The 20,149-nt window shown below is 46.3% G+C and overlaps 1 long non-coding RNA gene across 8 annotated transcripts in view; it reads right to left on the minus strand.

The window, feature by feature from the left end:
• Positions 1-20,149, minus strand: part of LOC109285299 (uncharacterized) — an 80,788-nt gene that overhangs the window by 31,892 nt on the left and 28,747 nt on the right. For 5 of the 8 annotated variants that reach the window (XR_002093018.2, XR_002093029.2, XR_002093032.2 and 2 more), the window contains one exon: positions 13,684-19,239. This is a non-coding gene — a long non-coding RNA (uncharacterized LOC109285299). Of the gene's footprint in view, positions 1-13,683; positions 19,240-20,149 lie in introns of those variants that run through there. The other 3 variants (XR_002093025.2, XR_002093030.2, XR_002093014.2) reach the window with 2 other exon arrangements.

The raw sequence follows: 20,149 nt of genomic DNA on the forward strand, positions 1-20,149 counted from the left end.
TGCATGACAAATAGGTCCAGGGAGGTGATACTTCCCCTCTATAGGGCATTGGTCAGACCGCAGTTGGAGTACTGCGTGCAATTCTGGGCGCCACACTTCAGGAAGGATGCGGATAACCTGGAGAGGGTCCAGAGAAGGGCAACTCGTATGGTCAAGGGCCTGCAGACCAAGCCCTACAAGGAGAGACTAGAGAAACTGGACCTTTTCAGCCTCCGCAAGAGAAGGTTGAGAGGCGACCTTGTGGCTGCCTATAAGTTCATCACGGGGGCACAGAAGGGAATTGGTGAGGATTTATTCACCAAGGCACCCCCGGGGGTTACAAGAAACAATGGCCACAAGCTAGTAGAGAGCAGATTTAGACTGGACATAAGGAAGAACTTCTTCACAGTTCGAGTGGCCAAGGTCTGGAACGGGCTCCCAATGGAGGTGGTACTCTCCCCTACCCTGGGGGTCTTCAAGAGGAGGTTAGATGAGCATCTAGCTGGGATCATCTAGACCCAGCACTCTTTCCTGCTTATGCAGGGGGTCGGACTTGATGATCTATTGAGGTCCCTTCCGACCCTAACATCTATGAATCTATGAATCTATGAAATTATCACACCTACCCAAAGAACCTTACATGGCCATAGTTATACAATGAGCAAATATTCTTGATAGAATACCCTCAACTCCTTTGCATGCCCCATGGCCTTCATGAAGGACCTCGTTTTACCTCTGCTGGATTGTCTACCCAGCCCCATACTACTATGCACGGAGAATTTTCTCTGCCCTTTTATGTAATCAGCACAGAGGACAAACACTGCCTCCAGTGCCGAAAGAAGAGATGTGAAAGGTTTCTAGTGAAAGGCAGGTGTGGTATTTCCTGTGAGCTGTAGAAAGTTCTCAAATAATGTTTGACAATGTCATCTGGTCCCTACAAGAACTCATGTCTCTGTGCAACATTTGGTCTCAGAGGTCTCATATATTAGTAGGCGCATTATCATCAGATTGAGGGAAGTGATTATCCCCCTCTGTTCAGTACTGGTGAGGCCACATCTGGAGTCCTGTGTCCATTTTTGGGTCCCCCACTAAAGGGATGTAGACAAGTTGGAGAGAGTCCAGTGGAGGGCAACAAAAAGAGGTTAGTGGGCTGTGGGACATGACTTGTAGGGAGAGGCTGAGGGAATTGGGATGATTTAGTCTGGAGAAGACTGAGTGGGGATTTAACAGCAGCCTTCAACTCCCTGCCAGGGGGTTGCAAAGATGATGGAGCTGGACTACTCTCAGTGGTGGCAGGGCACAGAAGGAGCAATGGGCTTTAGTTGTCATAGGGGGAATTTAGGTTGGATATTAGGAAAAACTTTCTCATTAGGAGAGTGGTGAAACACTGAAACAGGTCACCCAGAGCGGTCGTGGACTCTCCATACTTGGAAGTTTTTAAGGTGCAGTTGGGCAAAGCCTTGACTGGGATGATGTAGCTGGGGCTGGCCCTGCTTGGAGCAGGGAGCTGGACTAGATGCGACCTCCTGAGGTTCCTTCACACCCTCATTGTCTAGGATCCTGTGATTCTGGTAGGTGCTACCCTGCCCTGCCGTCTGCCCAACTTCAAACTAACATGGCTAACCACCTGCTCACGTTCTCAGCTGGTACTTTTTCTCATGCTGGAACTCATTCCTGAAATGCTTTAAACCCTGTTCTTTGAATGGAAAAAGTCTCTCCCACAAATAAAAGGCCCTCACCAGTCAACAGATGTTTTGCCTGACAGAGGAATACAAAATTCTAAACTTCATCAGTGTCTCGTTTAAAGAACCAGCGCAGAATTCTGGCAAAGTTTTTGCACCGCAGTGTTTATCAAAATCTCATTTAGTGACTGTCAGGTACTTTTACATTGTTATTGCTGCTGATTGCAAAGATTTTTTTTTCTTTCCTTTATTTCTAATCAGCACACTCCCTGCCTTATTTATTCATTAATGACACAATCCAGCATTTGTGCTCTCAAAATTGCTTCCATGGTGATGAATGGGTAATGTCACAAAACCCTGATTGTAACGCTACTGAATGGATCACACAGTACACATGAAAAAGCGTCTATTTACACACAACTATTCTAATAAACAGGAATGGTGGCAAAGAAAATGCAGAAAGGATATGTGACAATTCAATGGGGGTGGAGGGTTAATAATACATTCTAATTTCCAGTCTTTAAAATGTGAAAATGCTTCCTAAATGCATAGTCAGGAATAGAAAACCAAGAAATAAAGCCATCTCTGACAATTTCTGGTGTGAAATCATTGTAGACAAGTGTAGAGAAAGCCAGACAATTCTTTCTAGATATTTATTTCATACTGTTGGATCATGCAATACCAGCATCACTTTTTCTGGTGAACTGCAGAATGGTTGTGGTTGAAAATAAATGTAAAAAGGGGAAAAGCTGTATTTGCTCATTCAGATTTCTATCATTGTTCTGTTTAGAGGTGGTGGTTTGAGTGCCATCCATGTTCAGCATGAACATATTGGAATAGTTTCAGCACACATTATCTGCTAACGGGATATTACACATGACACAGGTTTCCAATGTTAAAAACACTAACTTTTCCAAAAGCATCTCACGCCCAGATTATTAAGGTACTTGGGTTCCTAATGCTCACTGATTCCCAGAGGATTGAGGTGATGTAGAGCCATACCCACCAAAAGACTTAGACATCTACTGCTACATTAGATGCTCAATTATACAGTGCGCATTTTAATTCAGCTGCTGCTCAACCCTGGAGGTACCTAAGGTCTATGAGTACCCATCTTTAACTAGTATAGGTCCTTAGGTGCCCAAAGACCTGCTGCTAGCCATACCCAGAAGAACCTCAGTTTCCACAGAGATAAACAGCTAGGGATTTGTTAGATCCCCACCATGCCCTATAAACCAGGTATTTATCCACCTCTGTCACCTGCAGGGCTCAATGTAGGAGGTGTTTTCACAGCAACACGTACTAAAGGCCACATGCAAAACTCTGGATGAGGTGGCAGTTTAGTCCTTTTTTCCACCTTTAGTCCTTTTTTGTTGCTGTATCATGCACCTAGAAGGTCAGCAACCATCGATCCTTCTGGATAATGGTATATTCATGAGAGGTCACCAGGACCTAGGCAGGAGTATGGAGGAGTGGAGACTGCTTAGACCTTTCACTCCCCTGCTCCCCCTTAGACTACTGAGAGAGAATCCCAAAGGTCAGCCCTAGTCTGGACGTTCAGTGCCTTGATGGCTGTAGTTATATGCACGTCTGGGAATCAAACCTGGGTCTCCCATGGGTCCAACAAGGAATCAACTGCTGGAGACCTTGGCTAAATTATTTTCCTTCCCTGAGGGAATTCAGACTTGCATCAGGCTTCAGGGAAGGCCTCCTGGTGAAGCCATTCCATTCTGCACAGGATAACTCAGAATTCATCAGGTCAGAGTCAGAAACCAAGAGTGAGCATGGCTCTATTGCCTAGTGGTTGGAGCACTTGACTGGGAACGGCAGATCTGGGGTACAGTCCCTGCATACCTCAATGCTTTGTGAGCATGCCATGGAGTAGGTGCTGTCTCTGGGAGAGGGTTCAGGATCGCAAATCCTGGTTGGACCTTGGTACATCAGGCCTGGGAACAGATGTGGCTTAAGACTCACCCCTCTTCTTAGCTAATTCAGGGTGGGAGGTAGCTCTGCTGCTCTGGGAACTGGCCTTTATGAATCCCATTTTTACCTGCCTAATTCTTCCTTGTGATTTTCACAGGGAATTTGGGTGCCCAGCTCAGAACTGCCATGCCTAACACTTAGTCATTGCAATGCCAAGTCTAAATTCCTTTTGAATATCTGGGCTTTGATGACTAGAAAATGGCATTTAGAGGTTTGCTTTTAGAATTGGTTTGTAGGTAAAGTAGATATTGCATTAGAACAATGGTCCAGAGGGATGGCAAGGGTTAATTGGTTTCTAAAAGTCTGTTTGTGACAAACTTTCCTTTGGGCCCACTGTATCTGAAGCCAGCAGACACACAGACTGGGAATTTGAAGACATGTACCACACTGTTCCATACCATGAACAGTGTACCCAAACGGAGATAAGGGACACTGCAGAATTGGCACCTGGTCCCAATGCCCAACAGCAGAGCCCTTGGGATTTCCAGCTTTGGTGAACAGACCAACTTAGCAGACTGCTAAATGGCCACATTAAGATGTGTGCATGTGATGGGTTTGTTGAAACAAGGGAATATGCTGATAAGCCAGAATGGGGACAGTATGATGACCACAGGGAGAACAATCAATGATGCTTGGAGATTAAGAGCCATCAGAGGGGAGAAACAATACAAAAGGAGGGATTTCAGAACAGCAAAGGGTCCCTGAAGGGGGAACCTGAGGTCATCATGGATAGAGAGTGCACCATCAGCCCATCTTACCCAACCCATGGGTGGGTGGGGGACAGGGAGGGCCTCTGCCCTTGACCCTCAACCTCCAAGCTGCTGATATCTCACATTCAAGAAAGAACCACAGGGTGAAGGTTGTGTGTACTGACAAGAATGACTTTCTCTCTGTGATGGCCCTAGGATGGGTAGAAATAGAATTGAGGAGTTTATTTTGTTTACCTTTCCTTATCTACTATCACTGTGTGTCTATAAAATTTGCCTGCTATCAAATGGAGAAATCCTGATCAGTCTGAAGGTTTGGGTTTGCCTGGAACATGGTGCCTGGGTCATAAATCCAGTGCCAACAGGCTTAGGTGCCCAAGTCTACCATTGAGATACTCAGAACTTCCACTCAGCTGCTGCCTAACTCTGGAGAAACTATGTGTCTTCAGTTTCTCACCAATAACATCATTCAGATGTCTCAATACATGCTGCTGGACATATGCAGAGCCATACAATTCCTGACAGCAGTGCCCAGGCTTCATGCCTTTCTTAGGATTAAGTCCCACAACAGTTTGCCAGCTGAATGAGTCACCTTCTTGAGAAGCAATGACCTGCAAAAGGTGTTTGGAGCCCTCTCGACTCGTCTCCGCTTTCAATCAGCTACTTTAAGCCCTGTCTGAAATGGCATAAGCACAGAAGAATCCATCAGAGCAGCTTCTTTACAGAGCAAACTTCTATTTGGTAAACAGAAAGGGCTATGAAAGGATTGACAAGAAGAAAGTGTGAGTTTTTGAGTATTTCTCCCAACATATTCAAATCCTGGTCTCCTAGAATGGAGTGGAGTTTATACCAGGGATTTTAGCAAGATGATAATTTTTCCAATAACAGAGTGATTAGCAGGTTCATAGATTCATAGATGTTAGGGTCAGAAGGGACCTCAACAGATCATCGAGTCCGACCTCCTGCATAGGCAGGAAAGAGCTCTGGGGTCAGATGACCCCTGCCAGATGCCTATCCAGCCTTCTCTTAAAGACTCCCAAGGTAGGGGAAAGCACCACCTCCCTTGGAAGCCCATTCCAAATTTTGGCCATCCTTACCATGAAGAATATTTTCCTGACATCTAGCCTAAATCCGCTCTGTCAAGTTTGTGACCATCATTCTTTGTTACCCCAAGAGGTTCCCTGGTGAACAGAGAATCTCCGATCCCCTAATATGCCCCCTAATGAATTTGTAGGCAGCCACAAGATCACCTCTCAGCCTTCTTTTGTGGAGGCTGAAGAGGTCCAAGTCCCTCAGTCTCTCCTCATAGCGCTTGTCTTCTAAGCCCTTAACCATACAAGTGGTCCTCCTCCAGACCCTCTCGAGTCTATCAACATCCTTCTTGAAGTGTGGCACCCAAAACTGCACGCAGTACTCCAACTGTGGTCTGACCAACGTTGCATAGAGGGGAAGTATCACCTGTTTCATAGATTTCATAGACATTAGGGCTGGAAGGGACCTCAGAAGATCATCGAGTCCAGCCCCCCGCCCAAAGGGCAGGACGTCAGCTGGGGTCATAGGATCCCAGCAAGATAAGCATCCAGTTTCATCTTGAAGGTGTTCAATGAAGGCGCTTGAACCACCTCCGGTGGCAGGCTGTTCCAGACCTTGGGGGCTCGGACAGTAAAGAAATTCTTCCTTATGTCCAGCCTGAAACGATCTTGTAGCAGTTTGTGACCATTCGTCCTCGTCATCCCTTGGGGCGCTCTGGTGAACAAACGTTCCCCTAGATACTGATGGTCACCCCTGATAAACTTGTAGGTGGCCATCAGATCACCCCTGAGCCTGCGCTTTTCCAGGCTAAAGAGCCCCAGGGCTCTCAGCCTGTCATCGTAGGGTCTGCTTCCCAGACCTCTGATCATGCGCGTGGCTCTTCTCTGGACTCTCTCAAGCTTCTCCACATCCTTTTTGAATTGTGGAGCCCAAAACTGGATGCAGTACTCCAGCTGCAGCTTCACTAAGGCCGAGTACAGGGGGAGAATGACGTCCCAGGATTTGCTTGAGAAGCATCTATGGATGCAAGCCAGCGTTTTGGTCGCTTTACTAGCCGCAGCATCGCACTGCAGGCTCATGTTCATCTTGTGGTCAATGATGACCCCCAAGTCTCTTTCTTGCATAGTGCTAACCAACATAGCACTGCCGAGCCTATAAGGATGCTGCGGGTTTTTTTTCCCAAGGTGGAGAACCTTGCATTTATCGGTGTTGAACACCATCAGATTCTCATCCGCCCACTTGCTGAGCCTGTCCAGGTCAGCCTGGATCATCCGCCTGTCTTCTGGTGTGGATGCTTTGCCCCAAAGTTTGGTGTCATCAGCGAACTTGGCCAGTCCGCTTCTGACTCCAGTGTCCACATCATTAATGAAGATGTTGAACAGTATGGGTCCAAGGACAGAGCCCTGGGGGACCCCACTGGTCACAGGACACCACGATGAGTGACTTCCATCAATTACTACCCTCTGGGTCCGACCCCGGAGCCAATTTTCCAGCCAGTGCATCGTGGGGGACCCAAGGCGACAATTGGCCAGTTTCTCCAAGAGGCGATCATGGGAAACCAGATCGAAGGCTTTTTTGAAGTCAAGATATATGACATCAATCTCATCTCCCTTGTCCAGGTGATAGGTCACCTGGTCATAGAAGGAAATGAGATTGGTCAAGCAAGACCTACCCGCAACAAACCCGTGCTGGCTATCCCTTAAGATGTTGGCGTCGGCCAGTCCATTAAGGATGGCCCCCTTAATAAACTTTTCTAAGATCTTCCCCGGGATAGAAGTCAAGCTGATGGGCCTATAGTTAGCTGGATCCACTTTCCTCCCTTTCTTGAAGATAGGCACCACGTTGGCCTTCTTCCAGTCTTCGGGCACCACACCAGAGCGCCAAGAGTTTTCAAAGATCCGCGCTAGAGGCTGGGCTATGATGCTCGCCAGCTCCTTGAGTACCCTGGGGTGAAGGTTGTCAGGGCCGGCTGACTTGAAGGTATCCAGCTTCTCAAGATGTTCCTTCACAAAGTCAGCATTAATGGAGGGCAGGAGATCACCCTCACCCGGACTTCCTGGCCCTGTAGCGGGCATGGGCATCCCATGGGGCTGATGAAAGACCGACGCAAAGTACCTATTTAATAGGTTGGCTTTTTCCTGGGTGTCAGTTGTCAGTTGCCCCATCTGGTTCAGCAGGGGTCCAACGTTGCCCCTGCTTTTCCTCCGGCTCCCCACATATCTGAAAAAGGACTTTTTATTGTCCTTGATGCTCAAAGCTAGCTGGAGTTCAGTTGCAGCCTTGTCTTTCCTGGTCTGCTCCCTGCAGGACCAGACCAGTGCAGAATAATCCTCCTTGGAGGTGACTCCCATCCTCCATCCTTTGTAGGCCTTTCTTTTTAGCCTCAGGAGGTCTGCTAGGTCCCTGGAGAGCCAGGGGGGCTGCTGTGCCCTCTTGCTGCCTTTCCTCTGAGATGGAATAGACTTAGTTTGTGCATTGAGGATCGCTCCCTTGAGGAGCAACCACTCTTCTTGAACTCCCCTCACCCTGTGGTCACAGTCCCTTAGGGCCTCACTGACAAGCCTCTTGAGCTTGTCAAAGTCAGCTTTCCTGAAGTCAAGGACTTGCGTGTTGCTGACCGACTTGCCAGCTTTTCGGTGGATGGTGAAGGTGATCAGGTCGTGGTTGCTGTCACCCAGCTTCCCATCGATCACTAGGTCGCCGACTAGGTCCTCCCCAGTAGCCAGCACCAGGTCGAGCAGTGCTTTGCCTCTCATTGGCCCATAGACTTCTTGAGTCAGGTAGAGGTCATCCACGCATGAGAGGAAGCTCTGCGACCACTCAGATTTTGCTGAGCGATCCTCCCACGAGATGTCTGGGTAATTGAAGTCACCCATGACAACCATGGTCCTGGAGCAAGCTGCCTCAGCCAGTTCCTGGGCAAACTCCTGATTTAGCTCAGGACTTTGGGTGGGAGGTCTGTAGTAGACTCCCACCATTGTGTCCCCTGTGCCGTGTTCCCCACGGATTTTAACCCAGAGGGTCTCCAGCCGTCCACCCTGGTCGCCAATATCGGCTTGCAGGGACGTGTAGCTTTCCTTAACATAGAGAGCTACGCCCCCGCCCCTTTTCTCTACATGATCCCTCCTGTACAGGGTATAGCCATCTATACCCGTGGTCCAGTCATGCGTGGAGTCCCACCAGGTCTCCGTGATCCCTATGACATCGTAATTGTTTGCACTGAGCAGGAGGATGAGCTCCTCCTGCTTATTCCCCAAGCTCCTGGCATTTGTGTACAGGCAGGCAAGCGCCCCCTGGGGGGCTCCTTCCTTGCCCACAGATTTTACCAGGGCTGGGGCTGGGGTGGGCTCCCTTGAGTGCCATGATCCGCTGGCTTTGCAAGGATTGTTCAGCGGGCCAGCAGTGGCGGTAGTCCCCCCGTCCCCCAGCGGGCTTAGTTTAAAGCCCGGTGGAGCAGGTCAGCCAGTCTGGCTGAGAAGAGCCTCCTTCCTAGGGGAGAGAGGTGGAGACCATCTCTTCCCAGCAGCTCGCTGCCTCTCTCGCCAAAGAGCGGGCTGTGGTCATGAAAGCCAAAGCCTTCCTGACGACACCAGCGCCGCAGTCTTTGGTTGACCACATAGATCCTCCTGTCCCTTCTCAGCCCATAGCCTGAGACTGGGAGGATCAACGAGAACACCACCTGTGCCCCCAGACCCTTAAGCCCCGCTCCCAAATCCCTGTAGCGCCTCATGACCTGGCTGGGAGTGCTCCGAGCTGTGTCATTGGTGCCCACATGAATAAGGAGCATGGGATAGTGGTCTGTTTGGTTCTATTTGTCATGCATCTGCTGATGCATGATAATATGCGGTTAGCTTTGCTGATATTTTCATCACACTGACGACTCATGTTCATCTTGGAGTCCAGTATGACTCTGAGATCCCTTTCCGCTTCTGTGTTGCTGAGAGGGTCACTTCCCAGACAGTAGGTGTGCTGGATATTTTGCAATCATTCCCTACCCTCCAGAGTGTGCACTTCACCCCACAATTTAGTATAATTTGCAAGCTTGGACAGAGTACACTTCACACCCACATCCAAGTCACTGATGAAGATATTGAAGAATACAGGTCCAAGGACCAAATCTTGCAGAACCCCACTACCCACATCCTTCCAGGTCAATACCGCCCTGTCTACTACCATTCTCTGGGTGCAACTGTTAAGCCACTTTGCCACCCACTGGACCATGTAAACATCTATGTCACAGCCTCTTAATTTTTTTTATGAGAATGGGATGAGATACCGTATCAAAAGCCTTGCTAAAATCCAAGAAAATGACATCCAACTCTACTCCTGCATCTAAGCATTTTGTGACCCTGTCATAAAAAAAAAATAAAAATCCCAGGTTGGTCAGGCATGATCTGCCTACTATGAATCCATGCTGGCTGCCCTGCTGCATTATTTTTCCCACTGGACTCCCACAGATATGGTCCTTCATAATCTTTTCAAAGACCTTTCCAAGGATGGATGTGAGACTAACTGGCCTATAATTACTCGGATCCTCCTTCCTCCACTTCTTGAAAATAGGGACCACATTGGGCCATTACCAGTCCTCCGGGACCTGACTGAAGCGCCATGAACACTCAAATAGCCATGCCAATGGTTCTGCTATGACACCGGCCAATATCTTCAATACTCTCAGATGCAGCTCGTCTGGGCCTGCTGACTTGAACACCTCCAGTCCATCCAAGTGACTCTGCACCAAGTCAGTGTCGACAGTTGGTAGGCTGGTGTCCCTCTGAAAGCCATCTAAGAACCCATTAGGAGACTTACCTTGATCTTTGTGCAAGAACACTGAGGCAAAAAACTCATTGAATAGCTCAGCTTTATCCACCTGTCTGTCACTAATTCCTTCTTCTTGTTCAGTAGGGGTCCTATGCTGCCCTATACCTTCCTTTTACTTCCTACATACCTAAAAAAAATACTTTGTTTTGTCTTTCATTTTTGTTGCCAGCCTCAGCTCTGTAGTTGCTTTGGCCTTTTGAACTTCCTCCCTGCAAGTGCAGGCCAAGTAGGTATACTCCTCCTTGGTAGCTTCTCCCTGCTTCCACTGCCTATATACCTTCTTTTTTGCCCTTAGGCTCCCCTGGATTTCCCTGTTTAGCCAAGGAAGTTTTTTGGCTCCTTTCCCCCTTGTACTTGGATCATTTACCTCTGTGCCCGAAGGGTCACTTCCTTTGGGAATGACCACCCTTCCTGGACTCCCATCTCACCAATACTCCTAGCTTGCAGTGCACTGTTGATGTCACTGAGGTTGTAAAAGAAAACCTGAAGTCACTGTTTCCCTTCAAGGTCAATGTTTTGAGGCCCTTCCAGAAAGCACAGCAGGTCTGAGCATTGCTCTAAACTGAATCACATCAATTCTTTCCTGTGGTCAGCGCTCCACAAAGCGCAGAACCCCTGTGCTCTTCTTCCCTCCCACAAAGCGTGGCCATCGTTGTGTAGGGACATGAGACATATATTTGGACCTGGATCCAAGCATTTAGTGAACTCTGTGTCTGGGGTTCAGTGCCTATTTTTCAGGGGTGGGAATGCTCAGTGTAGCCCAACCCTGCATCTCAAGCCTTTTTGTCCATTTAGCCCCTAAATACCTTGAGAATCAGGCCTTTCTACTATGGTAAGCAAGATGCCCCATGGAGGAGAGATGAACCTGACTGCAATGAGAACTACAAGTCTCACTGCGTGCATCTACACGAGAAGCTTAACTGCACAGTAGCACAGTTTACTGAACAGTAAGCGTGTGTTTACATGTGCACATCCTGACTGCACAGTAAAAAAACTTAATCTTGAGTAAATTTGCTACTGGTGAATGTAATTTACTTGCAAGTAAACTGGTACCACATGGAATGCATGTGTAGATGAGCCCATTGAAACTCAACTGGACTTTAACCCCTGATTCACTAGGTACTTGGACGATTCCTCCACTGTCAGCTGCCTACTTTCAGGCTTGATACAAAGGGGAATTTTCAGAAGCACACAGATGAATAAAGAGCACGTCACATACTCCCAAATGACACTGACTGCACCAGTCATTAAGGAAAGCTGTGACTGTGCTTCTACTGGTAAGTGATTCTGATTTGTATGGTTCTTATCCTAGTGGATGGCAATGTCCCAGATGAAGCACGAGAGCCATTTTAGGGATACTGAAGAAGCATAGATGTTTCAGGCTGTCACTTGGGGAATTTGCTTTTTCATGGGACCAGGTCTTTAAAAAAAACAGCCACTGCAAAATCCTGGGCTGAATGCATGGTGCAGTCATGAGTTGGTAGATTATGGGTGTCCAGTTCGCTGGCAGCTGGAAGGACAGTTAGTCAAAATGGACTGGGAAAGCTGTAAACAGCTGGGTTTGGAAGGGGGAGGTTCCTGCTGGCAGGAGTCCCTGTGCTGATTTACAGCAATGCTGCAGAGGGAACAACCCAGTGAACCAGACCTACCTAGTGTGAGTGGAGGAATGAGCTGAAAGACCAACCTTGCTATTAATACTAGGCTGGAAGATACTTTAGCACAATCGATGCCACACACCCTCAGTTATTCTGATGCCAGCTGTCCCTGGTATTGTAAGCCAGATGCCCCAGGGAGGAGAGGTAAATCTGGCCCTAAAATGAGAGAGTGTTTAATGGTACACTGATATTCTTCTTACATGGATTGGATTATGGGCCCAATCCAAAACTTCCTGGGGCCAGGTGGGGGCCGGGTGGGGGAGGGTGAAGTAGGGGGGTGGATGGGGGAGTGGGCAGAGGGGGGACCCCCTGAGTTGCCCCCCCCATGGTTCCCCCCTCCTCCAGCCCCCCTCACCTTCTACTCATCTGGCATCGAGCCCAGGTCCAGGTCCCTGAAGCTTGCACTGTTGCTTGCCCTGCATGGGCAGTCAGCATGCAAGGGCCAGCCATACCAGACCATCTCTGTGGAGGACCCAAGCGTCTGGTTGCCTCAGGGCATGGCCCCACTGGTTTCCCCTCAGGGTATTTTTTGATATCTGGATCTCCAGGTCTCAAATTTTGACCCTGCACTTCAAATATGCAGCATGAAGAACAGTTTTTTGTTCCTAGCAGAATCTCAAACTGGCTTGGGATGGTGCAAGAGGCATGTGCACGCTTATTTGGATGTGCCGTAGGAGTCTTTCCACTGACCTTAGTTGGTTTAGAGCCAGTGCCGGATTTAGGCAGAACTATGTAAACTTCAGCTTAGGGCCTCACATTAAGAAGTCCCTACCCCTGGGCCACAAAGGGTCAGCTGCCGGACCAGAAGTGACCACGGACTGGCAAACTGCGGCCCCACAGAGCCAGGTGGAGAGGCCATGACTCCTCCCACAGGGCCCACGGTCACAGAATGAAACTAATAGGTAGTAAGTTTAAAACTGACAAAAGGCAGTGTGTTTTTTTTTCACCCAGTGTGGCATTCAAGTGTGGAACTCATGGTCACCAGACATGGTGCAAGCTGACAATATAACCAGATTCAAAAAGGGATTGGAAATGTTCTTGGAGGAAAGGGGCATCAGCAGCTATTGAGTGTGGCAGTGATGGGTCTGGCCTCTGAATCAGAACTCACTAGACCTTAGATGCTGGAGCCTGCAAGCGGGAGAGCAACAGTGGAAAAAACCCTGGTCAACCCCAGTTCACTCTCCCTTTCAGCATCCACCCTCTGCCACGATGTGACAGGATGCTGGGCAAGAAGGACTTATGGTCTGACCTTGTAATCGGTACTTGTTATATTCTTTAATACTACTACTAATAATTATTGGGGGGAGGGGGGTAGTTTGGGGGAAGCAGAATTCCTTCTTTCCCTCAATGCCTGCTGCCCTTGGTCTCTGCCCATATACCCACTGCCCTGTCCTATACACATCAGTTCCTCCTTGCACCCACCACAGTGGTGTGGGGTGTACAGCCGCGGGTTGGCAGATCCAAATACCACAGAGTCTGGTGCTTTAAGTAGCCATTTGCTCTGCTCCTCATTTGTTTCCCTGAGCACCGCAGCCTGGTCTGTGACCTTTAGTTCCATATGCACTGGGCATATGGCCTGTATGATTTTTAAAGGCTCTGTACCAGAATGACCTCAGTAGGTTTTCCCCCTGGATGCAACATAATGTGAACAGCTTGTGCCCTGGGTTTTGTAAGCTGAGGATAATGGGGAAAAAATTATTAAAGGACCACGGCTTTCAGCTGTCATATATCGTATGGAAAAAAAGGCTGCTTCTGACAGTGCATTTAGTATACTTGATTGCTACCACAGAAAAGAGAGGGGAAAAAAAATCACATTTTATATCGCCATTAGCAAAGAGACTTTTAATCAAGAGATTTTAATCAAGATGCTCGGTAGGATAAGTCATGTAACTAATATATTAGGCTGTCATATCAAGTCCTAGATAACAACTAAATTGGGGGACAGGAAAACATTAGTATTGACAATCATAAAACTCAATTATTCTAAAACACAGAAAAACAATGGTGAAAAGGCAAATACTCAGACTTATTTTAGGTCATAACAACTTGCACTATAATGGAACTGTCTTCTCTGTATTCATTAGATGCTAAGAATGTGTATTTCTTTAAAGGGGGTAGGTGCTTTTCTATGGGTGAGCATAATTCTAATTTTCTGCATATTTATATTTTAATGTCCTTGGAACTTCGATTTTTTTTTTTTTTTTGTGGAAAGAAGCAGGCAAGTAAATATTTGATATTCTCATGAAAGTGGGGGCCTAGCTATTTAGCAAGCAAATTAGTCCCACACCCTCCTCGAGTGCCGCTGAGATCCCCTTCCCTGCTCAACCAGATACACTGATTTCTGCTCCCAATCCTGCGCACCCTGCTCACATTGCTACTTTGCTTTCTCCCTGCCCTATCTGGTGCTGTGCTCCCTGCTCCCTCCCTAGTCTCCCACAAGCTGCACAGAGGCCCATGTTGCAACTTGGCCAACCCAACCCTACGATATTCCTTACAGCCATGACAAAACCCAAAGGCCTTTCACCTCTAAAGAGCCAAATGTAGGGGATGATTTGAACATTTTGACTTCAGTCTATCTCACAGGGTGTGTCTACACATGCAGTCATGTGCTTTTGCTAATGCGTATTAAATTTATTACCTCCATTGTGAAGTGCTAGGAAAAGGTGCATTTGCCTATTTTAATGTACATTAGCAAAAGCACTCAGGGCTCCTATACACGTACAGGGAGGCTGCTCCAATGTGGTGTAATTAGTGTAAGAGCAGCCTCAGTTAATTGGTCTGCTGGAGTGTGGTAATTACTGCGCTCCAGCAGACTCCAGCATCATGTGTATCAGTGTCCCCATGTTGAAAAAGGATGGCAGGGCACTTTAAACAAAATCATTCAACAAGCTTTAGTTTAAAGCACCCTGCCACCATTTTTCAGGGTGGGGACGCTGATACATGTGATGCTACAGGAGCTTTAATTAGCGTGGCTCTTGGAGCCACGCTAATTAAAGCGCCCCTCCCTGCACCTCCAGGAGCATGTCTATAAATGCCCACAGTTTTTTTTTGTAATGCTTTAATGCACATTAAAATAGACTATGTGCATTAAGGTGCACATGTAGATGTACCCACAATTGCCTACACAGGATATACCTTTTCTGGCACAAATTTACCAATATTTTTCCCTCTCCTTTTTTAGCATCCAGGCATTGTCTGTAAGGAGTAAAGGCAGATACCATTGGGCAAACATCCTCATTGTGTAATCATGGTAGCTGCCATCTTATCCTCAGAATACCACATTTAAAGCCCAAGGCAATTATCTGAAATGTGTGGTTGGGTTTTCCAGGGTCCGTTTGGTCTCACTAATGTGAGCTCATTCATATCCAAGTGGAGCCTTGCATGGGGCTATATTTCTTTTTCAGACTGTTTACTAAACTTGCACTCATTCTTATATTTAGGGGGTTGTATACATAATATATATATATATTGCTTACAAAGGTTTAGCAAGTGATTAATGGGTGATTTAATCACCCGTTAATCAATTGTTATAAAACTGCAACACATACTCCTCATGTGTGTCATATGCTTATGAGGTGTCTCATTCATTTATTAACTTTATGAACCATTTATAAATGTAACTTTAATATAACTTGTGACTGTAATCATTAACTGGAACAGCATAATGTCCTCAGCAAATTTCACTTGCTCACTGCACTGTGCCTGTCCTGAATTACTAAGCACGATAGAAGTAATTGCAAGGCCTCTTGCTAATCTCTGGGACACACAGTGTTAACCTCTCATGCCAATGAGAAACAGTTATTCATTATGACACTTTTATCTTCTCTTATCACTTACCAAATGTTAATCCATGACAATTTCTTCCCTTTTCCCCTATATTTCTTTCATTCCCTTAATATTCTTTTACACAGGAGCTCATCAAAAGCTTTTTTTTTCCTGTAAGTTTAAGTGTATTATGTTCATTGGGTCACCTTTACTGCTATCACAATTACTGACATTACATTAATTTTTCAGAGGTTTCTTTAATAAGTTCGGGGAGTACAATATTCTCCACACATGTTATGCTTATATTACTATAGATATTCAGACTAAAGGCCTGGCACCTTTCACAGGGTGAAGCACAAGATACAGCCTTTTCCTTGCTTAGTATGTGTTACCTCATCTCAAGGTTAGATATCTAATGCTCCAGACTGAGTAAAAATGGATGTAGAAAGTGGGCTGATTACAGAGAAAGTCTCTTGACAAGGCTTCGTTGGTGATATCTTTTAGTGGACTAACTACCTAATTTGGCGAGATTGTAGACAAGCTTTCAGGTACAAAATGCTCTGCTCTTCCTTTGGTCTGAGAAAAGAACTAAATAGAGCGTAAGCTAATTACCAAGTGGAACAATGACTTTTGTTTAACTCCATTATGTACGTGAAAATAGTCACTTAAAGAAGGGGAAGAGGGCAGTAATTCTGTGGAGCTAAGAGAAGGAGCAAAACCCCAAGAAAATGGCAGTTGAAATATAGAGACCTAATTATGTCAAAGAATGAGACCATTTAAAAGGAGAAAGGGTCATTATTTCTGGTGGAATACAGAGAGGGTAGCAGGGGGTGCAGGTACTGTTACAAGCCATTATCCGTGTTTAGTCTGTGGTTTTTAGTTTCCCATAAAGTCAGGAATTTTTGTTCTGCAGCCCACCTCCTCACGGCGTTTTGGAGATTTCCCTTGAGAATGAGGATTATGAGGTCAGAGATGGGGTGGCTGGTTCTGTGAAAAGTATTCTCCTGCTCGTGACTGGGAATTTCTGTCCTTTCCCAACATGATTCAGCTTATCTATTTCAACTGGTTTTTACTTGGTCTGTAGCTCCTTCTAATAACTCACCTTTGCTCCATAGATTTACTGCCTCTTTCCCCTTCTTCAGGTGACTACTTTCACTTGCATAACAGAGTTAAATAAAAGCCATTGTTCTACCTGTATTTACCATAGGCCACTTCTTTCCCACACCTGAGAAAGGGCATTTTGTTGCAAAAGCTTGTCTATTCCCCACACCAGTAATTGTAAAACACGTGCTAAAACCGTTGTATAAGAATGCCTTACCACCTTTCAACTTTTTTCTGATGGGATTACCACGTGCAGGATCTCCCCTCTCTTCCTGTTACAACATGATATTAGAACTTTATAACCCCCTACACTAACATAGGCTGCTTGACCAAATGCATGTCTCCAGTTGCATCAACATTTATCAACTATGTACCATGTAGCTATCATGCACAAGGTCTTATATTCTCCACCAATTGCACCATTCTCACAACTATATAGTTGGTCCACTTAAAGGGATTATGAAACAAACCTTGCTTCTTACATAGTCCATGTACCATCACAGCTATGCCAACATGTCAACGCTACAACTAAAGGTGTCAAGTGCTTGAACAGTGCAAACAGGTATAATTACCAGCAGGTTAAAGGCTTGGTGACTAAACCTGAAAACCCAGTTTTCAGGCTTTTGGGTGTATGCCAAATACCCCTTGGAATGAAGAACTATGTCCACCGACGAGATCTCTCTGGTGCTGCCTTGCTCTGTCAGTGTGGCTTCTTTGCTGATAAAGCAACACTTGACATGATCTTTGTTCTAAGGCAGCGGTTCCCAGCCTCGGGCTGCAACCCAAATGAGGGTTGCAGGGGCAATGCTGGTAGTGCTGCACACAAAGGTTGAGCCACGCTGTATGCCAGGCGCTCCTCCGTCCCCGGGCTACTGCCACCACCGCACTCTGCTCCCAGCAGTGGGTCATGAAAAAAAAGTTTGGGAACCACTGTTCTAAGGCAACTGCAAGTCATGGCTAAAAAAGAAAAAAAACCCCACTCTATTGCTTTCAAGACCCCAAAGGCTTTGTGTTTGGTCAGTAAGAATGACCTTTTCCATTCATTAAGAAGGATAGCCTTCTTAATCCCAATCCTTCTTCGTCTGATTCCCTCTTTTTCTGATGGCTTGCAAGCTACAGTTGAATTGGATGGTGATCAATTTTAGGATGAAATTCAGAGATGTTAAACATAAACAATCAACAGGTACAAATGTTCTCCAAGATATTTTTTTTCTCTGTTTCTTCATCATGCTTCCTTATCTTTCATTAAAATTGTATCACCATACAAGATTGGATAGAAAAAACTGCAATGAAATAGATATAAGCGGAAAGGCCAAAATCAAACACTAGCTAATGGGGGCTTCTTTATAGGAAGGACACAGTATTCATGGATGCATCTACTCATGCAATTAATGCAAAGCAACAAACTCCAGCACATATCATGCTGGAGTTTATTGCTCTCAGGTGCTGTGTTTACATGTGCATCTCAGACCACAGCCTGTTGAGCTGGGTTGGAGCAGCCTCATTTGGCAAGGGGCCCAGGGGCCATCCTGGGGCTCCTTTGACCTCTCTCAGTGTGCTGTGAAGGAGCTGGGTGGGGCACAAGTGTGCTGTAGTGTGGAGATAGTCAACAGGCAGCCCCTTCACTGAAGCACCCTCAGGCCACAGCCAGCCCTTTCAGGTTCTACATGTGCATTGCTATGCAGTAAATAATACCACTGCAGGATAATACTTGTATTTAGAAGTACTAATCTACAATGGAGTTTATTAGTTTACCGTGGCCTAATAGGGACACATGTATAGATGTGGAGACTTTACTGCAGAGCTAATTAGGCAGCTCTGCAGTAAACGTCTAATGTAGATGTGCCTCATTAGACACAGTGGAAGTGAGCTCCAGAAAAATTTGCAGTAGTTGTGCATTTCTACTAACCATCGAACTGAAGACGACAATGATAATACTTCAAGATACATTGGTTCCTAGGGGAGTTTCAACAAATGCCATGCTAGAAAGTTGTACACAGATTCTGTTATCTCAAAACAGGTGCATTGGATGACATATTTCTAAATATCCCAATTAAATCCTTCTTTGGAAATGCAGCTACCAGGTTTGACTAGGCATGGGTGGGAAAATAGGCAACTAAAATAGAAAAGCAAGCTATATTTCTATCAGCTGTGCAGTCTAAGGAAACTACTATGAAGCTATAGGCTCTGGACAATCTAAAGCAGGCATGAGAGGAGGCCAAACATCTTTCATACTCTCACTGTCTCATCTGTATAAGGGTAAGTTAGTGCGGGATGAAAGTACTTGCCACTGAAGCTGTTCAGTGTGATAATTCACAGGGGTGCATCTATAGTCTGGTATTTTCACTGGAGTGTCCACAAGCTGTCCCCACCTCGAATTGCATCCAAGATTACTAGGGAGATCAGACCATTGTAGGATGAGAAGGTTTCCAGAATGGGCATCACAAGCCAGGAAGGCGCTGCTAGCAGCAGCTCACCAAGTCTCACTGAGGACCCAGGAAGACTGAAGAGAGACAGCTGAGAGATAAAGAAGTGAAAAGCACAAAGAAGAAATCTCAATCAGCCTTACAGCCTGTTCATGTTTCAGCTTACGCTTCTAGCCCTCTGTCTTATATCTGAACTGCAAGTAGTAAAGGTCTTCATTCCAGAATTCACCTTAATAGTAATTTGTGAGGCTTCAGGTCACAAGGGCTTAGCTACATAAATCATCATCTTTCGAAACATATAGATACTATTGCTATAGATCCTCAAAAGCAAGGACTGTACTATTATTTCTGTAACTAAAACTTCATGGCCAAGTCATCAATGAAGCAACCTCTTAGTCTCCATTTGTGAGTGTGACAGGGACACTGCCATGAGAGGTAACTTACCTGCAGTGCAGGACCAATGAGCGGAACAGCCAGAGCTAAGTATGGCAGCAGAATGGAGTGGACTTCTGGTGCCTACCTGGGCATACTTTGTAAATGCATGCTGTCACAACCCAAAGTTGTGGTTTTTGTTTGCGTGTGTGCTTCAGCACCGCTAAATTATTTTCCTGCCAATTGTCGCTTTCTTTGCACGGTAGAGTTCTCTGCTGCGAGAGAGAACTCTGGTGCAACGGGGGATTTCCCGCCAAATTACAGCTTCTTTGCAGGGTGCATTTCTTTTGCATCTTAGAGATGTACGGTGCAAAGGAGTTCCCGCCATTTGTATTCAGATTCGCGCCATATTATTGGCCAATTCCAAATGTAGGCACACATGGCAGCTAGCTATTGGCTTGCTAGCCGTACAAAAGGCTTGGGTAGCTTCCGCCCAAGTCGGAGGAGGGAGGAAGAGAGAGAGACTGTGTGTGAAGATCTCCAAGCGCTGCGGACCCTCGCGGACCCAACGCGCCTCCCCTAAGCAGGCAATAGAGGCAATAGAACCGAACCTATGGAGCTTTCACTTC

The sequence above is a fragment of the Alligator mississippiensis genome, chromosome 2, assembly GCF_030867095.1.
Source record: "Alligator mississippiensis isolate rAllMis1 chromosome 2, rAllMis1, whole genome shotgun sequence".
NCBI classification, from domain to species: domain Eukaryota; kingdom Metazoa; phylum Chordata; order Crocodylia; family Alligatoridae; genus Alligator; species Alligator mississippiensis.